Here is a 27,535-nt window from a genome sequence, read left to right on the forward strand (position 1 = left end):
CCCTCACATTTCTGCAGATATTTAAGTATATCTTTTCATGGGACAACACTGACAAAATGACACTTTGACACAATGAAAAGTAGTCTGTGTGCAGCTTATATAACAGTGTAAATTTATTCTTCCCTCAAAATAACTCAATATACAGCCATTAATGTCTAAACCACCGGCAACAAAAGTGAGTACACCCCTTAGTGAAAGTTCCTGAAGTGTCGATATTTTGTGTGGCCACCATTATTTCCCAGAACTGCCTTAACTCTCCTGGGCATGGAGTTTACCAGAGCTTCACAGGTTGCCACTGGAATGCTTTTCCACTCCTCCATGACGACATCACGGAGCTGGCGGATATTCGAGACTTTGCGCTCCTCCACCTTCCGCTTGAGGATGCCCCAAAGATGTTCTATTGGGTTTAGGTCTGGAGACATGCTTGGCCAGTCCATCACCTTTACCTTCAGCCTCTTCAATGAAGCAGTGGTCGTCTTAGAGGTGTGTTTGGGGTCATTATCATGCTGGAACACTGCCCTGCGACCCAGTTTCCGGAGGGAGGGGATCATGCTCTGCTTCAGTATTTCACAGTACATATTGGAGTTCATGTGTCCCTCAATGAAATGTAACTCCCCAACACCTGCTGCACTCATGCAGCCCCAGACCATGGCATTCCCACCACCATGCTTGACTGTAGGCATGACACACTTATCTTTGTACTCCTCACCTGATTGCCGCCACACATGCTTGAGACCATCTGAACCAAACAAATTAATCTTGGTCTCATTAGACCATAGGACATGGTTCCAGTAATCCATGTCCTTTGTTGACATGACTTCAGCAAACTGTTTGCGGGCTTTCTTGTGTAGAGACTTCGGAAAAGGCTTCCTTCTGGGGTGACAGCCATGCAGACCAATTTGATGTAGTGTGTGGCGTATGGTCTGAGCACTGACAGGCTGACCCTTCACCTTTTCAATCTCTGCAGCAATGCTGACAGCACTCCTGCGCCTATCTTTCAAAGACAGCAGTTGGATGTGACGCTGAGCACGTGCACTCAGCTTCTTTGGACGACCAACACGAGGTCTGTTCTGAGTGGACCCTGCTCTTTTAAAACGCTGGATGATCTTGGCCACTGTGCTGCAGCTCAGTTTCAGGGTGTTGGCAATCTTCTTGTAGCCTTGGCCATCGTCATGTAGCGCAACAATTCGTCTTTTAAGATCCTCAGAGAGTTCTTTGCCATGAGGTGCCATGTTGGAACTTTCAGTGACCAGTATGAGAGAGTGTGAGAGCTGTACTACTAAATTGAACACACCTGCTCCCTATGCACACCTGAGACCTAGTAACACTAACAAATCACATGACATTTTGGAGGGAAAATGACAAGCAGTGCTCAATTTGGACATTTAGGGGTGTAGTCTCTTAGGGGTGTACTCACTTTTGTTGCCGGTGGTTTAGACATTAATGGCTGTATATTGAGTTATTTTGAGGGAAGAATAAATTTACACTGTTATATAAGCTGCACACAGACTACTTTTCATTGTGTCAAAGTGTCATTTTGTCAGTGTTGTCCCATGAAAAGATATACTTAAATATCTGCAGAAATGTGAGGGGTGTACTCACTTTTGTGATACACTGTACATGTATATAGGTCAAATTATAGACCTGTATTTATCAGGACTTAATTAACAGTTTTAGTTGGTGTTCTTGAGAAGGTAAATCAAATCAGTATTCCACAGTTTTCTTGTCCTTTATTTTTCACACACAACATTAAATAAAACTGGGAAAAGCATAAAAATGTATTGGCATTTATTATTATACATAATCCATCACTGACCAACTATTATTTGGATTGTAGACCATTCTGAACACACCTGTGGCCTGTCCTGGTAGTGACATGTTAATGTGTGTTGCAACAGCATGAATGTTTCTGGCAAAACAGCATTGCTGAGATGTTGTAGTGTACACTTACCCGACCTTTTATTAGCCATATCTACCTTGCCGACTATAGCACATACATTGTTGACTGGATATTTTGGTTTGGTGCACTGCTTCTTAATTCAAATTTAATTTTTTTGTAATTAACTACATAATTACACAGCATTAGTTAATGTATATATGCATCACGAACTTTGTCTACATTCAGCATGGCTTCATGATGATGTGCCCCACCAAGTAAAGTCATGACATAATATATATTTACAAGTCATGTGTATATATTAATAAATCATTAATTAAGTATGAGTAACTTACAGATCAGTGAAATACCTGCCAATAAGGTGCATATCTTTTAACTACTAAAATGCACAACTTTCCTGCTATATAAAACATGAGATCATAAGAAACAAACTGAGCAAACCAGCTTGACAGACTTTGTAAATGTTTTTACTTTATTGTATTTAGAACATATAAAATAATACTAACACATCTCTACACATTAATAAACACTGCTTTGTGCAAACAGTTACAGCCACAAAAAAACCTTGCAGCTTTAAATAAGAAACTAATAGCTAAACCTTCTAAACTTTTTCAAAGATAACCAAGGCTATTTTTTTTTAGAAAAATATATATATATTTGGAAATTAGTCTATAATTAGAGAAGAAGGTTGGATCTAGGTTTTATTTTTTGATGAGCGGGTGATCCTCAGAGTGTTTAAAACACAATCATTAAGGCTACCGTTAATGATGGACAAAACACAAGGGCCGACAATGTCCCAAACACTCTTAAGTAAACGTGAAGGTCCAATGTGAAATTTGTAGCTTCATATGAGTTACAATATCAGTTAAAAAGGACAAAGTCACAGAGTCAAACAGGGTCAGAAAAGCAGAGCAGACCGTAAGCTCAGAGGGTTCATCATCTAATGTGGGGATGGCTGATCTGATCGACTCTATTTTGTTGATAAAAAAGGTGGAGAAATTCCTCACATAGATCTCACTTAAGCTTTATAGTTATTTGACATCATAGCCTGAGGACTGAGAAAGCAAATGATATATTAAAAAATGCTTATAGCTCCTCCTCTGAGAAAAGGTTTTTGTACAGTGTAGCTGAATTTCCTGCTACTGTGGGCTGCAGAGCACAATAGTACAGCGCAGAGTCAGATACTGCAGCAGAGATGATCTCCAATTCTACCTTCTTATTCACTTTGTTAAAATTGATGGACATTCTCGGGTCAGATGGCTGAGCCGTGATGACAGCACCCTCATTAGTCAGCAGCAGAAACTCTGGTGTTGATCCAGGTTTTTGTCGATACCAGTGGAGTCTATTAACTAATGATTCATATGTGCAGGATAGTGTGATGTTGCTGCCTTCATTTGATGTTAAGCTGGGTTTATCTGCTGTAATACTCTCAGCAGCTTCTGCTATAAAACATGTTAACAATATAAAACATTTATTTCATTCTAAATAAAACATTTAACTAAAATTGTTATCATGTGTCACACTTGGAGCCTCAGGGTGATCCTGTGCTCCAGTGTGCCACGCCCTTCTCTCCCCAGTCTCCAGCCAGCCTCCCTCTCCTGATTGGTTAGCTGGGGCTAATTAGCCCCAGCTGCTACTATTTAGGAGAGGCTCAGGGAAAGGCTGGTTGGAGACTATTGCATGGTAACTCTGTTTGCGTCTGGGATCTCGGCTCCTGGTACTCTGTCTGTTTGCTCTGTTTGCTCTGTTTGCTCTGTTTGCTCTGTTTGCTCTGTTTGCTCTGTTTGCTCTGTTTGCTCTGTCTGCTCTGTCTGCTCTGTCTGACCTGTTTCGTCGGTTTCGCCTGTTTAGCCTGTTTGTTTGCCCCGTTAGCCTGTTTAGCCCCGTTAGCCTGTTTAGCCTGTTTGTTTGCCCCGTTAGCCTGTTTAGCCCCGTTAGCCTGTTTAGCCTGTCCGTTAGCCTGTTTAGCCCCGTTAGCCTGTTTAGCCTGTCCGTTAGCCTGTTTAGTCTGTTTTGCCTGTTTAGTCTGTGTTTAGCCCAGTTAGTCTGTTTAGTCCTGTTCTGTCAGTTTAACCCTGTCTTGTCTTTAGCCTGTTTGTTTGCCCCGTTAGCCTGTTTAGCCTGTCCGTTAGCCTGTTTAGCCCCGTTAGCCTGTTTAGCCTGTCCGTTAGCCTGTTTAGTCTGTTTTGCCTGTTTAGTCTGTGTTTAGCCCAGTTAGTCTGTTTAGTCCTGTTCTGTCAGTTTAACCCTGTCTTGTCTTTAGCCTGTTTGTTTGCCCCGTTAGCCTGTTTAGCCCCGTTAGCCTGTTTAGCCTGTTTGTTTGCCCCGTTAGCCTGTTTAGCCCCGTTAGCCTGTTTAGCCTGTCCGTTAGCCTGTTTAGCCCCGTTAGCCTGTTTAGCCTGTCCGTTAGCCTGTTTAGTCTGTTTAGCCGGTTTAGTCTTTGTTTCGCCTGTCCGTTAGTCCTGTTCAGTCCTGTTCTGTCAGTTTACCCTGTCTTGTCTTTATTGTTATTAAATATAGTTTCTGTCACACATCTCCGCGTTTGTGTCCGCCCCTCCTGTCCGTCTAGCCCACAAACTGTTACAGAATAGTCTCCCCTATAGGACACAGCGAGATGTTGCTGGTTTATTCTTTCCCAGACTTTGGCTCTATGAGGTTTCCTCAAGTCTTCCCGCTTAGTAGGCCGGCTCCTTATGATGGAAGCAACCATAGGGTTGAAGGCTTCCTTCTACAGAGCCAGCTCTACCTGCAGAACCTTCTTGACCCCCAGCCAACTGAAATCGACAAGGTTCGATTTATGATGTCTCGGCTGAGGGGTGCTGCTCGTGAGTGGGCTAAGCAGCTTTGGTCTGACAGGGGAGTTGAGCTGAACTCGGTGAAGGATTTCGAGGGCCTCATGAGAACCAAATGTTCATGTAGCAAAGTGCCCACTGCAGCTTATACCTGGCATCCAGTGCCCACTGGGGAGGTTAAATTTTCCCCAGTGCCCACTGCGGATGTGGTCCAGGAGCCAGTGCCCGCTTATAAAGCTCGTGACTGTCCCAAGTCCACGTTAGGAGCCAGTCAATATTATTTAGGTCCTGTTTCCTGTTTCAACCCCAAGGGCTCCGGGGGTCCTTCTGTGTGTTCGCCGGCTCCAGTGTTTTCGCAGCTGCGTCCAGTTTCTCCAGGGTCCAAACAGCTGACTTTTGACGCATATCCAGGGTCCAAGCAGCTGATTTCGGATGCCTCTCCAGTGTTTTCGCAGCTGAGTCCAGTTTCTCCAGGGTCCAAACAGCTGACTTCTGACGCATATCCAGGGTCCAAGCAGCTGATTTCGGACGCCTCTCCAGTGTTTTCGCAGCTGAGTCCAGTTTCTCCAGGGTCCAAACAGCTGACTTCTGACGCATATCCAGGGTCCAAGCAGCTGATTTCGGACGCCTCTCCAGTGTTTTCGCAGCTGAGTCCAGTTTCTCCAGGGTCCAAACAGCTGACTTCTGACGCATATCCAGGGTCCAAGCAGCTGATTTCGGACGCCTCTCCAGTGTTTTCGCAGCTAAGTCCAGTTTCTCCAGGGTCCAAACAGCTGACTTCTGACGCGTCTCCAGGGTCCAAGCAGCTGATTTCGGATGCCTCTCCAGTGTTTTCGCAGATGAGTCCAGTTTCTCCAGGGTCCAAACAGCTGGCTTCTGACGCATATCCAGGGTCCAAGCAGCTGATTTCGGACGCCTCTCCAGTGTTCTCGCAGCCGAGTCCAGTCTCTCCAGGGTCCAAACAGCTGACTTTTGACGCATATCCAGGGTCCAAGCAGCTGATTTCGGACGCCTCTCCAGTGTTCTCCCAAGTGACTTCGGACGCCTCTCCAGGGTCCTCACAGCTGAGTGATGTTTCTCTAGTGTTTTCGCAGCTGATTTCGGACGCCTCTCCAGGGTCCTCACAGCTGAATGACATTTCTCCAGTGTTTTCCCAAGTGACTTCGGATGCCTCTCCAGGGTCCTCACAGCTGAGTGATGTTTCTCTAGTGTTTTCGCAGCTAACCCCGGACGCCTCTCCAGGGTCCTCACAGCTGAGTGACGTTTCTCTAGTGTTTTCGCAGCTGACTTCGGACGCCTCTCCAGGGTCCTCGCGGCTGAATGACGTTTCTCCAGTGTTTTCGCAGCTGACTTCGGACGCCTCTCCAGGGTCCTCGCAGCTGTATGACGTTTCTCCAGTGTTTTCGCAGCTGATTTCGGACGCCTCTCCAGGGTCCTCGCAGCTGAATGACGTTTCTCCAGTGTTTTCTCAAGTGACTTCGGACGCCTCTCAAGGGTCCTCGCAGCTGACTCTGGACGCCTCTTCGCCAGGGTCCTCGCAGCTGACTCCGGACGCCTCTTCGCCAGGGTCCTCGCAGCTGACTCCGGACGCCTCTTCTCAAGGGTCCACGCAGCTGACTCCAGACGCCTCTTCTCAAGGGTCCACGCAGCTGACTCCGGACGCCTCTTCTCAAGGGTCCACGCAGCTGACTCCGGACGCCTCTTCGCCAGGGTCCTCGCAGCTGACTCCGGACGCCTCTTCTCAAGGGTCCACGCAGCTGACTCCGGACGCCTCTTCTCAAGGGTCCACGCAGCTGACTCCGGACGCCTCTTCTCAAGGGTCCACGCAGCTGACTCCGGACGCCTCTTCTCAAGGGTCAACGCAGCTGACTCCCGAAGCCTCTTCGCCAGGCTCACCGCAGCTGACTCCCGAAGCCTCTTCGCCAGGCTCACCGCAGCTGACTCCCGAAGCCTCTTCGCCAGGCTCACCGCAGCTGACTCCCGAAGCCTCTTCGCCAGGCTCACCGCAGCTGACTCCCGAGGCCTCTTCGCCAGGCTCACCGCAGCTGACTCCCGAAGCCTCTTCGCCAGGCTCACCGCAGCTGACTCCCGAAGCCTCTTCGCCAGGCTCACCGCAGCTGACTCCCGAAGCCTCTTCGCCAGGCTCACCGCAGCTGACTCCCGAAGCCTCTTCGCCAGGCTCACCGCAGTTGATTTCTGTTCCCGAATTGGCGCGTCCCGATGGCGCTCCTGTTCCCGAGTTGGCGCATCCCGATGGCGCTCCTGTTCCCGAGTTGGCGCATCCCGATGGCGCTCCTGTTCCCGAGTTGGCGCATCCCGATGGCGCTCCTGTTCCCGAGTTGGCGCATCCCGATGGCGCTCCTGTTCCCGAGTTGGCGCATCCCGATGGCGCTCCTGTTCCCGAGTTGGCGCATCCCGATGGCGCTCCTGTTCCCGAGTTGGCGCATCCCGATGGCGCTCCTGTTCCCGAGTTGGCGCATCCCGATGGCGCTCCTGTTCCCGAGTTGGTGTCCTCCGACGGCACTTCTGTTCCTGAGTTGGTGTCCTCCGACGGCACTTCTGTTCCTGAGTTGGTGTCCTCCGACGGCACTTCTGTTCCTGAGTTGGCGCCCCCTGATGGCGCTCCTGTTCCAGAGTTGGTGTCCTTCAAAGGTGCTTCTGTTTCCTCATCGGCACCCACCGACGGCGCTCCTGTTTCCTCGTCGGCACTCCCAGATGGCGCTCCTGTTTCCGAGATGACGCCCCCAGATGGCGCTTCTGTTTCCGTGTTGGCGCCCCCCGATGGTGCTTCTGTTCCCACATTGGCGCCCCCCGACGGCGCTTTTGAACTCTCGTCGGCGCTCCCCGACAGCGCTTCTGGTCTCCTATCATGCCTACCGCAAGGCATATTAAATGACTTCGAATTTGCCCCTCAAGGTCCAGGACCTCCTTTTGTTTTTGTATTTGGGCACGCCAGGAGTCGTGCCTTCGGGGAGGGGCCTACTGTCACACTTGGAGCCTCAGGGTGATCCTGTGCTCCAGTGTGCCACGCCCTTCTCTCCCCAGTCTCCAGCCAGCCTCCCTCTCCTGATTGGTTAGCTGGGGCTAATTAGCCCCAGCTGCTACTATTTAGGAGAGGCTCAGGGAAAGGCTGGTTGGAGACTATTGCATGGTAACTCTGTTTGCGTCTGGGATCTCGGCTCCTGGTACTCGCTCTGTTTGCTCTGTTTGCTCTGTTTGCTCTGTCTGCTCTGTCTGCTCTGTCTGCTCTGTCTGCTCTGTCTGCTCTGTCTGACCTGTCTGACCTGTCTGACCTGTTTGACCTGTTTCGTCGGTTTCGCCTGTTTAGCCTGTTTGTTTGCCCCGTTAGCCTGTTTAGCCCCGTTAGCCTGTTTAGCCTGTTTGTTTGCCCCGTTAGCCTGTTTAGCCTGTCCGTTAGCCTGTTTAGCCCCGTTAGCCTGTTTAGCCTGTCCGTTAGCCTGTTTAGTCTGTTTTGCCTGTTTAGTCTGTGTTTAGCCCAGTTAGTCTGTTTAGTCCTGTTCTGTCAGTTTAACCCTGTCTTGTCTTTAGCCTGTTTGTTTGCCCCGTTAGCCTGTTTAGCCTGTCCGTTAGCCTGTTTAGCCCCGTTAGCCTGTTTAGCCTGTCCGTTAGCCTGTTTAGTCTGTTTTGCCTGTTTAGTCTGTGTTTAGCCCAGTTAGTCTGTTTAGTCCTGTTCTGTCAGTTTAACCCTGTCTTGTCTTTAGCCTGTTTGTTTGCCCCGTTAGCCTGTTTAGCCTGTCCGTTAGCCTGTTTAGCCCCGTTAGCCTGTTTAGCCTGTCCGTTAGCCTGTTTAGTCTGTTTTGCCTGTTTAGTCTGTGTTTAGCCCAGTTAGTCTGTTTAGTCCTGTTCTGTCAGTTTAACCCTGTCTTGTCTTTAGCCTGTTTGTTTGCCCCGTTAGCCTGTTTAGCCCCGTTAGCCTGTTTAGCCTGTTTGTTTGCCCCGTTAGCCTGTTTAGCCCCGTTAGCCTGTTTAGCCTGTCCGTTAGCCTGTTTAGCCCCGTTAGCCTGTTTAGCCTGTCCGTTAGCCTGTTTAGTCTGTTTAGCCGGTTTAGTCTTTGTTTCGCCTGTCCGTTAGTCCTGTTCAGTCCTGTTCTGTCAGTTTACCCTGTCTTGTCTTTATTGTTATTAAATATAGTTTCTGTCACACATCTCCGCGTTTGTGTCCGCCCCTCCTGTCCGTCTAGCCCACAAACTGTTACATCATGTTTGTTAGTGGATTTAATACAAACACAATGAAATATGATAGTTATTGTATAACACTTACCGTTTTCATCAGTAATGAGTAAAATGAAGAAGAGGAGTAACATCATTGTTCTGAGTGTCTAAAAGACATACTAAAAGTTGTCTATACTGTATGAAAGAACATCACCCCACCCCACTCCTAATCCATGTGCATTCATGTTAACCCTGCCTTCATAGGTCATGCATCTAGATGCATCTGTTTTCAACATCTTAAGTAATGCATGCCACGAACTTTTGGAAACCAATGTAATTAATCATTAGTGTTTTAAATGCAAATGCTGCACTTTATTGTTTTTTAGCTGTATTTACATCACAAACCTAATGCAGGAACAAGTATGTTGACAAATGACTGTCATGCTGCTATTACTTCACATAACTGTGTTATTTACAATAAATAAATAGTGACTTACATCATATTTGGACATGACTAGGTGCATTCATGCCTCTAAATATTTATGAAGCAGACTTTATAATTTATATTAGCTGAATAGCTGTTGTGGATGAGTTGTAGATCAGTGGCACATGTTAATGATGTCATCAAGAGTGAGTGGCAATAAACAGCACTGTGTTGTAATGTATCTTCGTGTGTTATTTGCTTTACACACAAACAATGTCCTTATTCATATTAAGTATTATTTACATTAAGTGTTATTTACATTAAGCAACAGTATCAGATTGGATTACACATTTTTCCTGCCTAGGGCTTTTGGGAGGCTGAACCACAGAAATTAATTCTTGAAATGAATAAATGCATACATTAAAGAGGGTCCATGTGCTACATTTTAGTATTACTGTATCATTAAAAATACATAATTAACATTCATTTTGTTAAGACAACAGACACACAACTACACCGTAAAGAAAAACACAAAACCTAATGTAGGATTTATAAAAAGCACTGAAAAACAACTTGTCTTAAATTACTTATAATTACTCATAAATATATAACAAATTAAATTTAATATCTAAAAAAATATATATTATTACAGTGCTCTGTAAGTACAGAATAAGGTTATATTAAGATTAACATTATATATAGAACTATACAATTTTATTATATTAATATAATATTATTATATAAAGTTTTATTAAGAATATTTTTGATTGTGTATCACATGTAATGTAGGTGTTTGGTTTTTGTACAGTATAGTATGATTTCCTGTCACTGTGGGCCTCAGAGCACAGTAGTAGAGAGCAGAATCTGATACTGCAGCAGAGAAGATCTTCAGATCCACTCGATTTTTAGCTTCATTTATCTTTACAGAAAACTTAGAACCTGCAGCTTCTTTTTGATAGTCAGCAACCAGAATAATGAACTCTGGTCTGAATGTGGAGTACTGACGATACCACAGCAGCTCATCTCTTCCAGATCCACTGTAATTACAGGATAAAGTAACAGAGTTTCCCTCCAAGACATTTTCAGTAGTTGAAACTGATGTAATAGTCTGTGCAGAGGTATAAACTTTAAAAAAAGAAAATAAACGTTAACTTAATTTAATAAAAACAATAAAAAAACATTAGATTATTAACAATACATTATATATAATAGTATTTCTCACCTAAAAGAATGGAGAGAAGGCAAACAAAACCAAGCAATGCCATGACTGAACTGCAAACTAGTGCAGATTAAAGCCTGTTATCATTCTTATACATGTTTGAATCACTTCCTTTCTTCAGCTTCTCTTTCCAACAGTGCAGCTCTGTTACAGTGTTTAGTAAAATGTAGATGGAGTCTACCATCATGTGTTTACTTTCCTTCCTACATCTGTGTGCAGAAATTTTTTTTTTTATCCCTTCTTTAATCCTGTCACACTTTGAGCCTCTGTGTGCTCTGGAGCTCCTGTGCTCCAGTGTGCCACACCTCCTCTCCTGTGTCTCCAGCCAGCTCCCCTCTCATGATTGGTTACCTGAACTAATTAGCCCCAGCTGCAGGGTATTTAAGAGAGGAGCTGGGAATGGCTGGTTGGAGACTATTTTCATGGTAACTCTGTTTGCATCTGGTATCTCTGCTCCTGGTACTCTGTCCGTTCTCGCTCTTGTTTGCTCTTGTTTGCTCTTGTTTGCTCTTGTTTGCTCTTGTTTGCTCTTGTTTGCTCTTGTTTGCTCTTGTTTGCTCTTGTTTGCGTCTGTTAACCTAGTCCGTGTCTGTTAGCCTAGCCCTGTCTGTTAGCCTAATCCTTGTTTGTTAGCTTGTGTGTGTTAGCTCTGTGTGTTAGCTCCGTGTTACTAGCTTTAGTTCAGTTTATCTTTGTTTAGTCTTTGTAGTCCTGTTCAGTCTGTTTAACCCAGTTAGTCTGTTTAGCCCAGTTAGTCTGTTTAGCCCAGTTAGTCTGTTTAACCCAGTTAGTCTGTTTAACCCTGTTAGTCTGTTTAACCCTGTTCAGTCTGTTTAGTCCTGTTCAGTCTGTTTAACCCTGTTAGTCTGTTTAGTCCTGTTCAGTCCTGTTCTGTCAGTTTAACCCTGTCTTGTCTTTATTATTATTAAATATAGTTTCTATCACACATCTCCACGTTTGTGTCTGCCCCTCCTGTCCGTCTAGCCCACATACCGTTACAGAATAGTCTCCCATGTATAGGACACAGCGAGATGTTGCTAATTTATTCTTTCCCAGACTTTGGCTCTATAAGGTTTTCTCTAGTCTTCCCGCTTAGTAGGCCGGCTCCTTATGATGGAAGCAACCATAGGGTTGAAGGCTTCCTTCTCCAGAGCCAGCTCTACCTGCAGAACCTTCTGGACCCCCAGCCAACTGAAATCGACAAGGTACGATTTATGATGTCTAGACTGAGGGGTGCTGCTCGTGAGTGGGCTAAGCAGCGTTGGTCTGACAGGGGAGTTGTGCTGAACTCGGTGAAGGATTTTGAGGGCCTCATGAGAACCAAATTTTCATGTAGCAAAGTGCCCACTGCAGCTTATACCTGGCATCCAGTGCCCACTGGGGAGGTTAAATTTTCCCCAGTGCCCACTGCGGATGTGGTCCAGGAGCCAGTGCCCGCTTATAAAGCTCGTGACTGTCCCAAGTCCACGTTAGGAGCCAGCCAAAATTATTTAGGTCCTGTTTCCTGTTTCGACCCCAAGGGCTCCGGGGGTCCTTCTGTTTGTTCGCCGGCTCCAGTCCCGTGTACTCAGGTTCAGATGAGTCCAGTTTCTCCAGGGTCCAAACAGCTGACTTCTGACGCATATCCAGGGTCCAAGCAGCTGATTTCGGACGCCTCTCCAGTGTTTTCGCAGCTGAGTCCAGTTTCTCCAGGGTCCAAACAGCTGACTCTTGACGCCTCTCCAGGGTCCAAGCAGCTGATTTCGGATGCCTCTCCAGTGTTTTCGCAGCTGAGTCCAGTTTCTCCAGGGTCCAAACAGCTGACTTCTGACGCATATCCAGGGTCCAAGCAGCTGATTTCGGACGCCTCTCCAGTGTTTTCGCAGCTGAGTCCAGTTTCTCCAGGGTCCAAACAGCTGACTTCTGACGCATATCCAGGGTCCAAGCAGCTGATTTCGGACGCCTCTCCAGTGTTTTCGCAGCTGAGTCCAGTTTCTCCAGGGTCCAAACAGCTGACTTTTGACGCATATCCAGGGTCCAAGCAGCTGATTTCGGATGCCTCTCCAGTGTTTTCGCAGCTGAGTCCAGTTTCTCCAGGGTCCAAACAGCTGACTTTTGACGCATATCCAGGGTCTTCGCAGCTGACTCAAGGAGTTTCTCAAGGGTTTTTGCAGCTGATTCCGGACGCCTCTCCAGGGTCCTCACAGCTGAATCAAGGAGATTCTCAAGGATTTGTGCAGCTGATTAATGACGTTTCTCCAGTGTTTTTGCAGCTGACTCCGGACGCCTCTTCTCAAGGGTCCACGCAGCTGACTCCGGACGCTTCTTCTCCAGGGTTCTCACAGCTGTTTCAAGGAGTTTCTCAAGGATTTTCGCAGCTGACTTCGGAAGCCTCTCCAGGGTCCTCGCAGCTGAGTGACGTTTCTCTAGTGTTTTCGCAGCTGACTTCGGACGCCTCTCCAGGGTCCTCACAGCTGAATCAAGGAGATTCTCAAGGATTTGTGCAGCTGATTAATGACGTTTCTCCAGTGTTTTTGCAGCTGACTCCCGAAGCCTCTTCGCCAGGCTCCACGCAGCTGACTCCCGAAGCCTCTTCGCCAGGCTCTACGCAGCTGACTCCCGAAGCCTCTTCGCCAGGCTCCACGCAGCTGGCTCCTGTTCCCGAGTTGGCGCATCCCGACGGCGCTCCTGTTACCGAGTTGGCGCATCCCGACGGCGCTCCTGTTCCCGAGTTGGCGCATCCCGACGGCGCTCCTGTTCCCGAGTTGGCGCATCCCGACGGCGCTCCTGTTCCCGAGTTGGCGCATCCCGACGGCGCTCCTGTTCCCGAGTTGGCGCATCCCGACGGCGCTCCTGTTCCCGAGTTGGCGCATCCCGACGGCGCTCCTGTTCCCGAGTTGGCGCATCCCGACGGCGCTCCTGTTTCCTTGTTGGTGCCCCCTGACGGCGCTCCTGTTTCCTTGTTGGTGCCCCCTGACGGCGCTCCTGTTCCCGGGTTGGTGCCCCCAGATGGCGCTTCTGTTCCCGAGTTGGTGTCCTCCGATAGTGCTTCTGGCTCCCTGTCAGCGCCCCCTGATGGTGCTTATGAACTCTCGTTGGCACCCCTAGGTGCTTCCGGTTCCTCGACAGCGTCCCCCGACTGTGCCTCTGGATTTCTGTCGGCAGCCTGCGTCCCACCATTTTTATCACGCCTGCCTGAGGACATCCTTAATGACTTCAAATTTGCCCCTCAGGGTCCAGGACCTCCTTGGTGAATTTTGGTTTTGTTTTTGGGCACGCCAGGAGTCGTGCCTATAGGGGGGGCTACTGTCACACTTTGAGCCTCTGTGTGCTCTGGAGCTCCTGTGCTCCAGTGTGCCATGCCTCCTCTCCTGTGTCTCCAGCCAGCTCCCCTCTCATGATTGGTTACCTGAACTAATTAGCCCCAGCTGCAGGGTATTTAAGAGAGGAGCTGGGAATGGCTGGTTGGAGACTATTTTCATGGTAACTCTGTTTGCATCTGGTATCTCTGCTCCTGGTACTCTGTCCGTTCTCGCTCTTGTTTGCTCTTGTTTGCTCTTGTTTGCTCTTGTTTGCTCTTGTTTGCGTCTGTTAACCTAGTCCGTGTCTGTTAGCCTAGCCCTGTCTGTTAGCCTAATCCTTGTTTGTTAGCTTGTGTGTGTTAGCTCTGTGTGTTAGCTCCGTGTTACTAGCTTTAGTTCAGTTTATCTTTGTTTAGTCTTTGTAGTCCTGTTCAGTCTGTTTAGCCCAGTTAGTCTGTTTAGCCCAGTTAGTCTGTTTAACCCTGTTAGTCTGTTTAGTCCTGTTCAGTCTGTTTAGTCCTGTTCAGTCTGTTTAGCCCTGTTAGTCTGTTTAGTCCTGTTCAGTCCTGTTCTGTCAGTTTAACCCTGTCTTGTCTTTATTATTATTAAATATAGTTTCTATCACACATCTCCGCGTTTGTGTCCGCCCCTCCTGTCCGTCTAGCCCACATACCGTTACAAATCCCCTGCTCTTTCACTAAAGAATGTTGACTTATCAAAATGTCTCTTCAAAATGTACACAGCGTGCAATTAGAAATCAAAGGTGGCATTAAATGGGTAAACAACTAAAGCCTGTCTAATTACATGGAGTTACAAAGGTACTTTAAGAAAACAGCACAAAGCTTTCAAATGCTTCCTAGTCCTGACAGTTGAGTAATTGAAAGAAGTTTTTACTATTTGGAGCCTTTAAATATTTTTCATGTTTTAACTCTCTAAAAAGAGGTTATAACCAGTCTATGTACTGATACTGGAGGTTTTGATAGTTTAGTAATGCAAGCACCGACCACACTTACCAGCTCAGCCAGACAACATAGTTTTGAAGGTCAGTCACACAGATCAAAGTAACACAGACTCTTGTTCCCACTGGCTCGTTGGTCTAGGGGTATGATTCTCACTTCGGGTGCGAGAGGTCCCGGGTTCAAATCCCGGACGAGCCCTAATTTAGTCGAATGCTTTGTTGAACTATACAAAAAACTTATCAAGTGTCCCATTAAAATCTAATGATCAAACAAAAATGACACATGCTGGTAGAAGTTGGTAAGTTTATGTGGATGCAAATACCTTTCATAACAATTCTTCCAGTCAGCTTCAAGTTTTTTCTTCTACAGATTTTAGAATCTTTGGGCAAATTCAAAGCATTGAAAATGTTACGAAATCCAAACAGCAAGGAGCATGAAGTCAACACGACAAGATAAAATATCATGGTAATGTAAATGTTGCAAAATCTCTTGTATAACTAACCGATTAAAGACAGCGTCACAACGTTTGTATTGTACAGTTTGGGTGGATAAACATGATACATAACGTAAACAGTGTGAAGCATAAAGTCAGTGGGACTGCACACAGCTCCTGTCAAATGCTTCCAAGTCTTTTAATTTGACTAAGCGAGTCTTTAATGACATCTCATGCTTAAACTGTTAGAAATGCTTTAAAGAAGCTCTGCATTGAATTTTGTTTTGTCATGAATACACTTCCCAGTGCAACCAGTCAACATGGTTTTAATACTAAGCCACGGAGGTCAAAGACATGCCCTGGCGTCTGTTCCCGCTGGCTCGTTGGTCTAGGAGTAGGGTTATCGCTTACAGTGTGAGAAGTCCCGGGTTCAAATCCCAGATGAGCCCTTGTTTACCCACATCCTATTTCATAGTTCTGTAAACATTGTTAATTCATCTAATCCCAGTGTGCAAATGGAAATGAAACGGGGCGATTAAATGGCAAAACTTGAACAGCTTTCTACGTGGATGCCAGGCCACATTATTAAAATTCTAACTTTTAGCTTAAACTTAAAGCCATCGAGAAGTTTTGTGAATCCATGTCCACGCCATGCATTGACCAAGTATTGCATTGCCTCCTGGCACGGTGCACCCTCATAAACGGTCACACGAAAGAGAAATTGACGAATGCTGGTGACTGGCCCCTGCTGGGCACTTTTGGGATAAGGGGTACGGCGCCTAAGACCTTTGCATAGCCCAGGCCCGGGGTTTACTCTGCCCTTTTGCGCTAAGGAGTCCCCTTTTTCCCGCTTTTTTACTTTCCCTCCATTTTACTTAAAAAAAAAAAAAAAAGAGAGAAAAAGACTTAATTTTTCCCCACCCTGTTTTTCTCCAGGCAAAGGCTGTCACCCACACGATGACCCAAGGGCCCTCCTGCTGCAGGCAGGTTTTCGTCACTCTACCTTGAGCCCTCTTCCTTGAGCGGCCGGTGGCCTACGGAGGCCCGGGCGACCGGTGAGCAGGGCTGTAGTTTCTCTTCATTCACGTACAAATCTTTCGCCTTTTACTAAAGATTTCCGTGGAGAGGAACGTTGACTAGTTCAACTTATTTTTTGAAGGATTTGTCTTTGCAAAGCTGCTCTTTTGCTAGTGGAATGACAGAAGGTGTGTGGGCGTGAAGGCGGCCGGTCAGCGCTGTCCGCTAGTCCGGGCTCTCAAAAGGTAGGGCCCAGGGCCCGGTGCCTATTTCAGGTTATCGCTTATCGACTCCTGAGTGTTACACAACTTTTACCATTGTGGTACTGGTCATAAGCACTTAGGAGAATATTGCACTCGTTCTATTGTTGGGTATTGAGTTTTGTGTAGTAGGCTTTAATTCCCACTAGCTACAGGACTCCAGTGGGTTTTTTTTTTCTCTAGGTGTTCCAGTTCCACCAAGCCTTGGTAAGAAAAAAAACCAACCTAACAGGTAAGTGCAATTTCTTTTTCCTATTTTAGTTCTTTTAGCTTTGATTTTAGTATTTATTGTTTTAGTGTTTTTAGTTGCTTGGTTGGCTGTTGGTGCCTCCAAGCATGTTGGCTGCTCGTGCCGGCATGCGGAGGCACCACAGTGTGCGCTTCACTTTTAAAGAGGTTGATGGTAAGCTCCTGGAGATGTCCAGACTGGATTTCTCGAGGAAGCTGATTCAAAAAAACATTAAATTTTAAACCAATTGAAATCAATTGTATTCTGACCCTGCCTGGCAACAAAGGATTGGATGTGAGTTTTTGTACCGCTATTCTGCTTAGATGTTTTTGGCAACGTTTCGAGGATGCTAAGAGCCAGTTCTCCATGTTCATTGTGGATAAACTTTCTGACTATTCACGGAGGATGGTGTTTGTCAGAATGTTTAATGAAACCGTGACTGGAGAGGACATTTGCACCTGGCTAAAAATATACTGCATGGTTACAGGACAGCCTATAAGGGTAGTTGACGAAGACGGCATATGGAACTGTACTTGGAGAATTCCCATAAAACAATGGGAAGATCCAAACGGTTACCTTGGCCTGAGTCATTTGCCCTCCATGATAGTGCTGGGACAGAACCGTGGCTACATTTTCTACCAGGGCATGCCCAAGCTCTGTCGCAAATGCGGCAAGTTTGGGCATTTAGCTGAAGCATGCCAAGAGACAGTTTGTGGAAAGTGCAGAGAAGTTGGGCACACGTACGAGCAGTGTCCCAATGGCAGGAGGTGCAATCTCTGTGGTGACTCTAACCATCTCTTCAGAGATTGCCCAAAATTGTTTGCCAACAAGCTGAAAAGCGACAACATGGCCGCCCAAACACAAGCCCAGGGAGACAAAGAGAAGGAGGTGGGCCCTGAGATTTTGGCGGGAAATTCAAATCCCCAGCCAGCCTCAGGAGTGGGCCAAGAACTGGAGGGCGGAGCAAATGGTCAGGCAGGGTCGGAACAGGTATTGGAGGTCCCTCCCTCCGAGGAACAGGAACAAAATAATGATGGTGATGGCGATGATGATGATGATGACGATGATAATGATAATGTAGAGGAAGAGGAAGACTCAACCCCTTCCTCTATGGAGACGGTGCCGGAGGTGAGTGTGACTGCTAGTGGAGTGGGGGAGCTGACTCTCTCGCTCCCTAGCGCTCAGGTGCCGAAGAGACCTGCGGGATCTCCTCTGCCGGACCTGGCGGAGAAGAAACAGAGCGGTCAGGTAGCTCCTCGTCGGAGGACCTGAACCGGCTGTGGTCCGCTGGATCCCCAAATGAGGTATCCTTTCTGCGCCTCCAGCTGAAAACATCCACGCCAAAAAGCATGTTAGAGCAGTGCTCAGCATGCCAGGATGCGCGGGACACCTGCGACCCCTCACACTTCAAATCAATGAAGATCAAGGAGGAGCAGGTGTCACAAGAAATAGGGTGATTTTAACCGGATTTTAACCGTATCTCTGTGGTTTTAATGTTCGGGTTTTAAAGATCACGCCTGTTTTTAACCTATAGTGCTCATGTCTCTTACGATCTCCACCATCAATGTGAGAAGCGTGAGAGCACCGTTGAGAGCACAGAGTGTTCTGTCCCTTTTAAATGACTTAAAGTCAGATGTGTTTTTACTGCAAGAGTGTGCCTTGCCGTTCTTGAAATCATACAGAGATTGGGAGCAGCGTTGGGCTGCGGGTCCCTCTCTCTGGAGCGGCTCGCACTACAGCCGGGCCGACGGTATTGCCATTTTAATCAAAAATCCCAATATTTTGGTGAAGGGCAGCACGGTGGTGAGAGACGGACGGGCGCTTTTAGCAAATCTGACGTTTTTAGGAAGGGATTTTAACATTCTTAATGTCTATGGTTTTAATGACAAAAATGACAGGCACGATCTTTTAGAAGACCTGCAGCCCCACATGCTGGGGAGGGTTCCCCTAGTGTTGGGAGGGGATTTTAATTGTGTTTTGTCCAGAGCAGACAGGAAAGGGGCAGGGGAAAATTTTAAAGTAGATAAATCATCGGTTTTATTGCAGGCTTTAATCAGAGATTTTAAATTAGTGGACTGTTTTAAAACCCTGCATCAAAACGAGGAGGGCTTCACCTGGTTCAGTGGTGACGGCACCAGAGCCTCGAGGATAGATTACGTTTTTACAAGGGGCTGCCCACCCACCGATGCTAGAATAACCCCCCTTTTCTTTACAGATCACTGCATGCTGTCTTGCACTCTTTCACTCCCCACAGGTGTGACGATAGGCGGAGGGCTGTGGAGGCTTAACTGTTCCCTGTTAGAAGACGAGGAGATCATCAGGGAGTACAGGGAACAGTTTGGCCTCTGGCAGACCCTCCAAGACTTGTACGATACACGAGCACAGTGGTGGGAGATGGTAAAAGACAGGACGAGACTTTTTTTTAAAAGAAAAGGTAAGGAGAAAAAACAAAGTGAGAAGAGACGCATGATGGGGCTGCAAAAACGACTGCAGAGATATTTTAACCTTTTAAATGCTGGTTTTGATTTTAGTGACGAAATTAAAGAGGTCAAAAAAGAGATGTCAGTTTTAAACAATATTAAAACTAAAGGAATTATTTTAAGAGGTCGGGAGCAAGACATAGAACAAGGAGAAAAGTGCACGAGGTATTTTTTTAAGAAAATAACAGAAAAAGAAAGATCAATCACCGTTTTAAATGAAGGAAGAGAAGTTTTAAATAACACAAAGCAGATTTTAAAAGTGATTGAGACATTTTATGAAAATCTTTATGAAGAAAAAACTGTGCACAAAGACACACTTGAAGAGGTTTTACAGTTTTTAGAGAAAAGAATTGACAACGAAAATGTGCTTTTATCCCAAGATTTTAACATTTTAGAAATGCAGAAATGTTTTAAGGGTTTTAAACAAGGGAAGTCCCCAGGTGGAGATGGGCTCCCTTTAGAATTTTATAAAACCTTCTGGGATATTTTAGCACATGATTTACTGACTGGTTTTAACGAACTTCAAGGACTGGACAGACTCCCGGACAGTTTTAGGATAGGGATAGTTTCTTTGTTGTACAAAAAAGGAGACAAGACTGACATTAGGAACTGGAGACCCATAACGCTTTTAAATTTTGATTGTAAACTTTTTAGCAAGCTTTTATCGAGTCGAATGTCGACTGTTTTAGAGGACCTGATCCACCCTGTGCCGTGCCCGGGAGGAGGATCGCGGACAGCCTAGTGCTGGTCCGAGACGCCATCTGTTTCGCGAGAGACAGAAACATCCGGCTGTTAGTTCTAAATTTAGATTTTGAGAAAGCTTTCGATCGGGTCTCGCACCAGTACTTGTTCCAGGTACTGCAAAAAATGGGCTTCCCAGGAAGGTTTGTAAAATGGGTGGGATTGCTGTACAATGATATTCACAGCAAAATTCTGGTAAATGGGCACCTCACAAAAGCGATCAAGATTCGCTCTGCCGTTCGCCAGGGGTGTCCGTTATCCCCGCTCCTGTTTGTTGCTTGCATCGAACCGTTGGCACAGATCTTGAGAAGGGACCAATGGATCACAGGACTAAGACTGCCAGGTGGACTGACTGCAACGTGCACACTATACAAGGACGACGTTACCCTTTTATGTACAGACGTTTTATCGGCCCAAAGAGCACTCGAATTGACTGACTGGTACGGACGGGCCTCGGGCGCCAAGCTCAATAGGAGCAAGTCCGAGGCCCAGCTCTTTGGACCATGGGGTGACTTACGACCAGACCTGGACGTAGATTTTAAAGAATTTAAGGTATTAAGTTTGACAAAGAGGGTGGAGGACGGGGAAACTGGACGGAAAAGATAGGGAAAGTTAGGCAACGACTGGGGTTATGGAGACTACGACGACTGACCATTGAGGGGAAGATTTTAATAATCAAATCTGTGATTTTACCTCTGGTTTTATTACTGTGTTCTGTTTTTAGTCCCCCCAGACATTTTATTTTACAGATGGAGAGGGCGGTGTTTTATTTCCTGTGGGGGTCCAAGTGGGAGCGACTAAGAAGAGAAATAATGAAGAAACGACCAGAGAATGGAGGGAAAGGGCTCCCAGACCCCCACCTGTTTTTAACAAGCAAATTCACCGCCCTGCACATGGTGTATGCGACGACCCCATCCAGAGAGAACAAGATGGCCAACATGGTGAAATTCTGGATGCGGTCGTACCTGAGGACTCTGCATATTTTAACTCCTGATCTGAGAACTCCAGTTGCTTTTAACTTACCAAAAGAATACGGTTTTATCAGAAAGTTTTTAAAGAAATATGTTTTAGAAAATGTAGATGTCACCATTTTATCTAACGCACGTTGTATCGTCTCCTTTGTGCAGGACCGGGAAGAAGTGAGTCCCGTCCCAGGCCTCAGTCTGAGTGAGGCCAGACAAGTGTGGAGGAACGCGGCCCACCCCGCCCTCCCGAACAAAATAAAGGATCTGACGTGGATGGCGGCTCATGAGATCCTCCCGGCCAGGGCCGTGATGCACTCCCGGGAAATGGCGTCAAACCCCACGTGCCCACGGTTTGGGTGTGGCGAGCCAGAAACTGTGCGGCATGTGCTCTGGGGGTGCAGTGTGGTGAGGGACCTGTGGGCCAGAACCGGCCCGCTACAATGCCCGAGCCTATCAGCAGGTGAGGTCCACCTGCGAGTTTACCGGATAGCGGTGAACGGGGTGGGTCAGGGCTTAGAAAAATTGCCAGCCGCGGAGTTCACTACGCTCTGGCTCACCCTTACCAGCGTGACAGCCGCCTTGTGGACCTCCCGCGACCTGTTGGTGGGGAAGCGAGTGACGGTGCCCCTGCACGCGTTGGAGCGGCTGGCAACATCGTCGTGGTAGGAGGCGCTGCGCGTCGCCATTCGGAGGAGGGGGCTGGGGTCACACGCAGGGGGGTCCAGACCACCACGGGCGATGGCTCCCGTCATTGCACCGCCAACTGATCACGAAAAAAACGGAGCATCGGTCCCAGGGTGAGGATCTCCACTGAGCTGCAGAGTGTGACACTGGATTCAACGCAGGAGCGGAGTTGTGCAAGGAGGACAAGGACTCACCCCGGTCCTGCATAGAGGAGCTTGTTTTAACTGCATTGTTTTACCTGGACTTTTATTGGACTTTTATCGGACGTTTTTAAACCGATATTACTCTTCACTTTAAAAAACAAGATGAATTTTTAACATACTGAAAGAAGCTTTTAAATGTTCTTTTACCATGTGGACATTTTATGTGAACAAAAGCTTTTAAGAAATTGTAAAAAGTATGTTTTATTGTTTTTATGTGAAGATGTGTTTTAAATTGTGAATGAAAAATGTTTTAAAATATAAAAATGGTGACAATAAAAACTTTTTCGAAGAAAAAGTCTGTTCTTATCAGTTTAAAATCTGATACGTCCTCTACCTGAGGACCATGTATTAAATGGATTTTTAGGCCCGGGAGTCGGAAGAGGGGCTTGCTCAGTCCGCTCCACGCATCGACCAGGTATTGCATTGCCTCCTGGCACGGTGCACCCTCATAAACGGTCAAACGAACAAGAAATTGACGAATGCTGGTGACTGGCCCCTGCTGGGCACTGTTGGGATAAGGGGTACGGCGCCTTAGACCTTAGCTTAGCCCAGGCCCGGGGTTCCCTCGGCCCTTTTGCGCTAGGGAGTCCCCTTTTTGCCGCTATTTTAGCCTATTTCAGGTTATCGCTTCTCTGCCTTTTGGCTAAGATCAAGTGGGCGGGACAGCAATCAACTCCTGAGTGTTGCACGACTTTTACCATTGTGGTACTAGTCACAAGCACTTAGGAGAATATTGCACTGTTCTACTGTTGGGGAAGAGTCTTGTGTGGTAGGCTTCATTTCCAGTGTTTTTCTCATTTTAGGTGTTGCATTCCATCCAGCCCCACAAAGGGAAAAACAACCAAACAGGTAAGTGCAATTTTTTTTCTTTTCTTTTAGAATTTTACAGTTGATTTTACTGTTTATTGTTTTAATTTTTTAGTTGCTTGGTAGGCTGTTGGTGCCTCCAAGCATGTCGGCTCCTCGTGCCGGCATGCGGAGGCACCACAGCGTGCGTTTTCTTTTCAAATGGGTAGATGGCAAGCTCTTGAGCATGTCCAGATTGGACTTCTCAAGGCAGCTAATCCAACAAACCCTAAAATTTAAACCGGAAGAATTAAACTGTCTGCTGACTCTGCTTGGGAACAAGGGATTCGATGTTAGCTTCCGCTCTGCTTCCTTGCTAAGAGATTTCTGGCTGAGATTTGAGAATGAAAAAGACCAGTTCTCCATGTTCAGTGTCGAGAAACTCTCTGATAATTCACACAAAGTTGTATTTGTCAGGATGTTTAATGAGACAGTGACTGGAGAAGACATTAGTACATGGCTGGGTAGATTTTGCATGGTGAAAAGCCCACCGGTCAAATTGGTTGATGAGGATGGCATTTGGAACTGCTCGTGGAGAGTTCCCATTAAACAATGGGAAGACCCGAGCAGTTACCTAGGCCTCCGGCAACTGCCATCAATGATTGTGTTGGGAGAAAACCGAGGCTACATTTTTTTTCAAGGTATGCCCAAGCTTTGCCGCAAATGCGGCAAGTTTGGACACCTTGCAGAAGCGTGTCAGGAAATCGTGTGTGGGAAGTGTAGAGAGATTGGGCACACTTATGAAGAGTGTCCCAATGGCAGGAGGTGTAATCTTTGTGGAGACTGTGACCATCTTTAAAGAGATTGCCCTAAATCGTTTGCCAACAAGCTAAAAGCTAACAAAATGGCCACCCCCCAAGACCCTGAAGACAAAGGGGAGGAGGCGGGCCAGGAGGTTTTGGCGGGAAATTCAAATCCTCAGCCAGCCTCAGGAGTGGGCCAAGTTTTGGAGGGCGGAGCTAATATTCAAGCAGAGTTGGAGCAGGTATCAGAGGTCCCTCCCTCCAAGCAACAGAGAGAGGAAGATGATGAGGAAAATGTTGAAGAAGAGGAAGACTCAACCCCTTCCTCTATGGAGACGGTGCCGGAGGTGAGTGTGACTGCTAGTGGAGTGGGGGAGCTGACTGTCTCGCTCCCTAGTGCTCAGGTGCCAAAGAGACCTGCGGGATCTCCTCTGCTGGAACTGGCGTAGATGAAACAGCGGGCCACAGAGCGGTCAGGTAGCTCCTCGTCGGAGGACCTGAACCGGCTGTGGTCCGCTGGATCCCCTAATGAGGTATCCTTTCTGCGCCTCCAGCTGAAATCATCCACGCCGAAAAGCATGCTAGAGCAGTGCTTAGCATGCCGGGACGCACGGGACACCTGCGACCCCTCACACTTCAAATTAATGAAGATCAAGGAGGAGCAGGTGTCACAAGAAATAGGGTGATTTTAACCGGCTTTTAACCATATCTCTGTGGTTTTAATGTCCGGGTTTTAAAGATCACGCCTGTTTTTAACCTATAGTGCTCATTGATCTCCACCATCAATGTGAGAAGGGTGAGAGCAGCTTTGAGAGCACAGAGTGTTCTGTCCCTTTTAAATGACTTAAAGTCAGATGTGTTTTTACTGCAAGAGTGTGCTTTGACGTTTTTGAAATCATACAGAGATTGGGAGCAGCGTTGGGCTGCGGGTCCCTCTCTCTGGAGTGGCTCGCACTACAGCCATTTTAATCAAAAATCCTCAGATCTTGGTGAAGGGCAGCATGGTGGTGAGAGACGGACGGGCGCTTTTAGCAAATCTGACGTCTTTAGGAAGGGATTTTAACATTCTTAATGTGTATGGTTTTAATGATAAAAATGACAGGCATGATCTTTTAGAGGACCTGCAGCCCCACATGCTGGGCAGGGTTCCTTTAGTGGTGGGAGGGGATTTTAATTGTGTTTTAACCCTTTCATGCCTGAGTGGAACATTCCATTTTCGGACACTATGTAACATGGTCATAGAAAAAACCTTATTGTGTAAATACCGTACATAGCATAGACTATATATACACACCATTATAACCAGAAGAATCAGTTCTTTAAAATGATATAAAACTCAGTATGGTTATTTAAGTGTAATATAACCAAATATATACAAAAATCCTCCAAAATCAACCTATAAAACCTCAATTTTTATTTCATACATAAATACTTACATTTTTAACACATTTCTGTGCAATATAGAGAAAAATATAGAGTATATGAAATGTTTGCAATTTTGTGAGCCATTTGTCAAGAAAATAATTTTGAATCTATCATCTTCTATTCAAAAGTTATGATCAATTTAGCAGAAGGTGTCATTTAGCAATTTAGAATGTTTGTGTAGCTCCTTTCTTACCTCACTTTTTACCAATGTCAGCATACACTATACACCAATGAAAGTGTATTTTTATGGAAAATAAAGACTACATATACACACCATTATAACCAGGAGAATCAGTTCTTTAAAATTATATGAAACTCAATGTTTTTCAAGTGTAATATAATAAATGTTTATAAAAAACCTTTAAAATCAACCTAAAAAATCTCTCGTTTTTTACTCAATTCATAAATACTTACATTTTTAACACATTTCTGTGCAATATAGAGAAAAATATAGAATATATAAAATTTTTGCAATTTTGTGAGCCATTTGTCAAAATAATAATTTTGAATCTATCATCTTCTATTCAAAAGTTATAATCAATTTAGCAGGTGTCATTCAGCAATTTACCGTAGAATGTTCGTGTCGCTCCTTTTTTTCTTCACTTTTTACCAATGTCAGCATACACTATAAACCAATGAAAGTGTACTTTTTTCTTAATTATTACTAAATTGTCAACATCTATATTTTTGAAATAAGACAGCAGATAAAATGTATTTGACAAAATAAGCACTCTAACAACAGTGTATAATTCAAAAACATTAAATATTTTTATTAGAATTATATACACTTCTCATTCTATAAATAATTTCAAAACAACAATACAATATAGTTCAGCACTATTGAAGAACATCACTCCATAAAACAAACTCTCAAATAATCCAATTCAACAATACAAGAAAAAGCAATTATTTGTTCAGGATAATCATTAAACAATTCAGTAAACAGTTCAGAGGCAACAGGATATCAAATCTCATCTAAGACATTTTGCCAAAAATTCACTAAAAAATATTTAACAGACAATGCACAATGGATAATTACCTCAAGTTACCTCCTTCCAATGTACAATGCACACTGAACTTTGACCTGTGAAGAGAAAGAGAAACAAAGAACATATACACGAACACAGGGGTTGAGGAAGGATGAGAGGGGCTGACAGTAGAAGACAGAAGCCCTGTGTAGGTCTAACTGCGAAACTCATCTCCTTCGCTAGAATGCCAAGACTAAAAACACTTTCGATTGCCAACTAAACAAAATCTTCTACCTTGGCACTCAGGAGCCATTCATGCAATCTTTGTTTTATTTTATTTTTTGAATTTTTTGTAGCAAAGCCAGCAATTTCTTGGTACTTGCTCCATCTGAGGAATGTGGGTGACGTAAAACGATGAGGAAGTGGTTGGAGCTACTGAAAGCTGAGATGGCAAAATTGAATCGACGGCAATGTCTGCAAGCTGGCGCGACAGATTTTCCCTAAAGTTTATCTGGCTGTAGCCTGCTGAACTAAACCCATAACGTGATGCTGGATTGGAATGATGCCAGTCCTGAAACAAAATGAAACTATTAACGACGGCTATGTCCACAAAATGGAAGAAAAGTGTTTTCCACCACTTTTGAGTTTTCTGAAGCAGACTGTATGTGTTTAACATTTGATCAGATCTGTCAACACCTCCCATGTGTTTATTGTAGTCCTTTACTACAGCTGGTTGATGGACTACTTTTCTGTCCCACGTGGCACCATTCTTTACCATTCTAGAAACCTTAGCATTGTGGAAATTAGAGAGGCATGTAACTGCTCGCGTGTCCTTCCACTGAACAACTAAGACATTTCCGTCAATTCTACACCACCTCATATCACCATGGTTAGCTTGCCGCTCCCATTTCTTGACATCTTTGAAATCCACTGGGAATTTCTTACGAATAATCCTACATGTCCCACAAGCATTGATTCCCCACTCCTTAAGTCGGACCATAACAGTTGGTGATGTATAGAAGTTGTCAAACCAAACTGTGTGACCTTGATTTTTAAATGGCTGCACAAGGTCTTCGATCACTTTTATAGCCAAATCAGTTATGCGCCCATCAAGACTGCCTGTGTATACATCAAAGTCTAAGGTATATCCCAAATCTGAAGTTGCAATGACCCACAATTTGAAACCCCAGCGAGTAGGTTTGCCCTTCATATACTGCTTGAATCCTGATCGACCTTTTGATTTTACCATTCTCTCGTCTATGCTCAGATTTTCATCAGCCTGGAAAAGCTGCTGACACTTGGTTTTGAGGTGGTCCATCAGGTAACGCAACTTCCTAAGACGATCAAAATTATTTTCTGTGGCAGGATCTACAACATGGAGGGCTGCCATCAATTGGGGCACGGGACATGAATAACTTGGCCCATGAACCCTGAAGAGATCTGGTTCCCCAATATCAGTGAATGCTGTGGAGGGATGTGAAACCCATGCAAATGAGGAGCCCAAGAAACCGGTAGAATTCATCTGGGGTCACTTCTTCCCATGCCCCATGATGGTTCGCATAAGACGGCCTATTCAGTACAAGCTCCAACCCCTTAGAGTTTGTAAACTGGCAAATCTCAGCAACAATGATGTACGTGAAAAACAACTTGAAGAAGTCTATTTCACGCAAGGTACTTGTGGCTGACCGTACAGCCCTATGCACACTTCCCAGATCTATGCCTACTGGACGAGAGGGATTAAATGGTATGGGCTCTGGTGCTTCTGTGTCTACATCAGCATAGGAAGGAAAGGATACG

The 27,535-nt window shown here is 45.7% G+C and overlaps 2 non-coding genes and 2 pseudogenes across 2 annotated transcripts; 3 read left to right on the forward strand and 1 right to left on the reverse strand.

Moving 5' to 3' along the window:
• The window catches only part of LOC134311253 (uncharacterized), a 98,123-nt pseudogene extending 84,241 nt beyond the window's left edge, over positions 1-13,882 (reverse strand).
• A 988-nt stretch (positions 13,883-14,870) lies between these two features.
• Positions 14,871-14,942, forward strand: trnap-cgg (transfer RNA proline (anticodon CGG)). The gene has a single exon. It is a non-coding gene; the product is annotated as a tRNA-Pro (tRNA).
• A 1,297-nt stretch (positions 14,943-16,239) lies between these two features.
• On the forward strand, positions 16,240-16,355 carry LOC134312954 (U5 spliceosomal RNA). The gene has a single exon (XR_010011865.1). It is a non-coding gene; the product is annotated as a U5 spliceosomal RNA (small nuclear RNA).
• Positions 16,356-22,031: 5,676 nt separating this feature from the next.
• LOC134312626 (U2 spliceosomal RNA) lies at positions 22,032-22,205 on the forward strand (annotated as a pseudogene).
• Positions 22,206-27,535: the final 5,330 nt, after the last annotated feature.

Source organism: Trichomycterus rosablanca, chromosome 4, assembly GCF_030014385.1.
Source record: "Trichomycterus rosablanca isolate fTriRos1 chromosome 4, fTriRos1.hap1, whole genome shotgun sequence".
Taxonomy (NCBI): domain Eukaryota; kingdom Metazoa; phylum Chordata; class Actinopteri; order Siluriformes; family Trichomycteridae; genus Trichomycterus; species Trichomycterus rosablanca.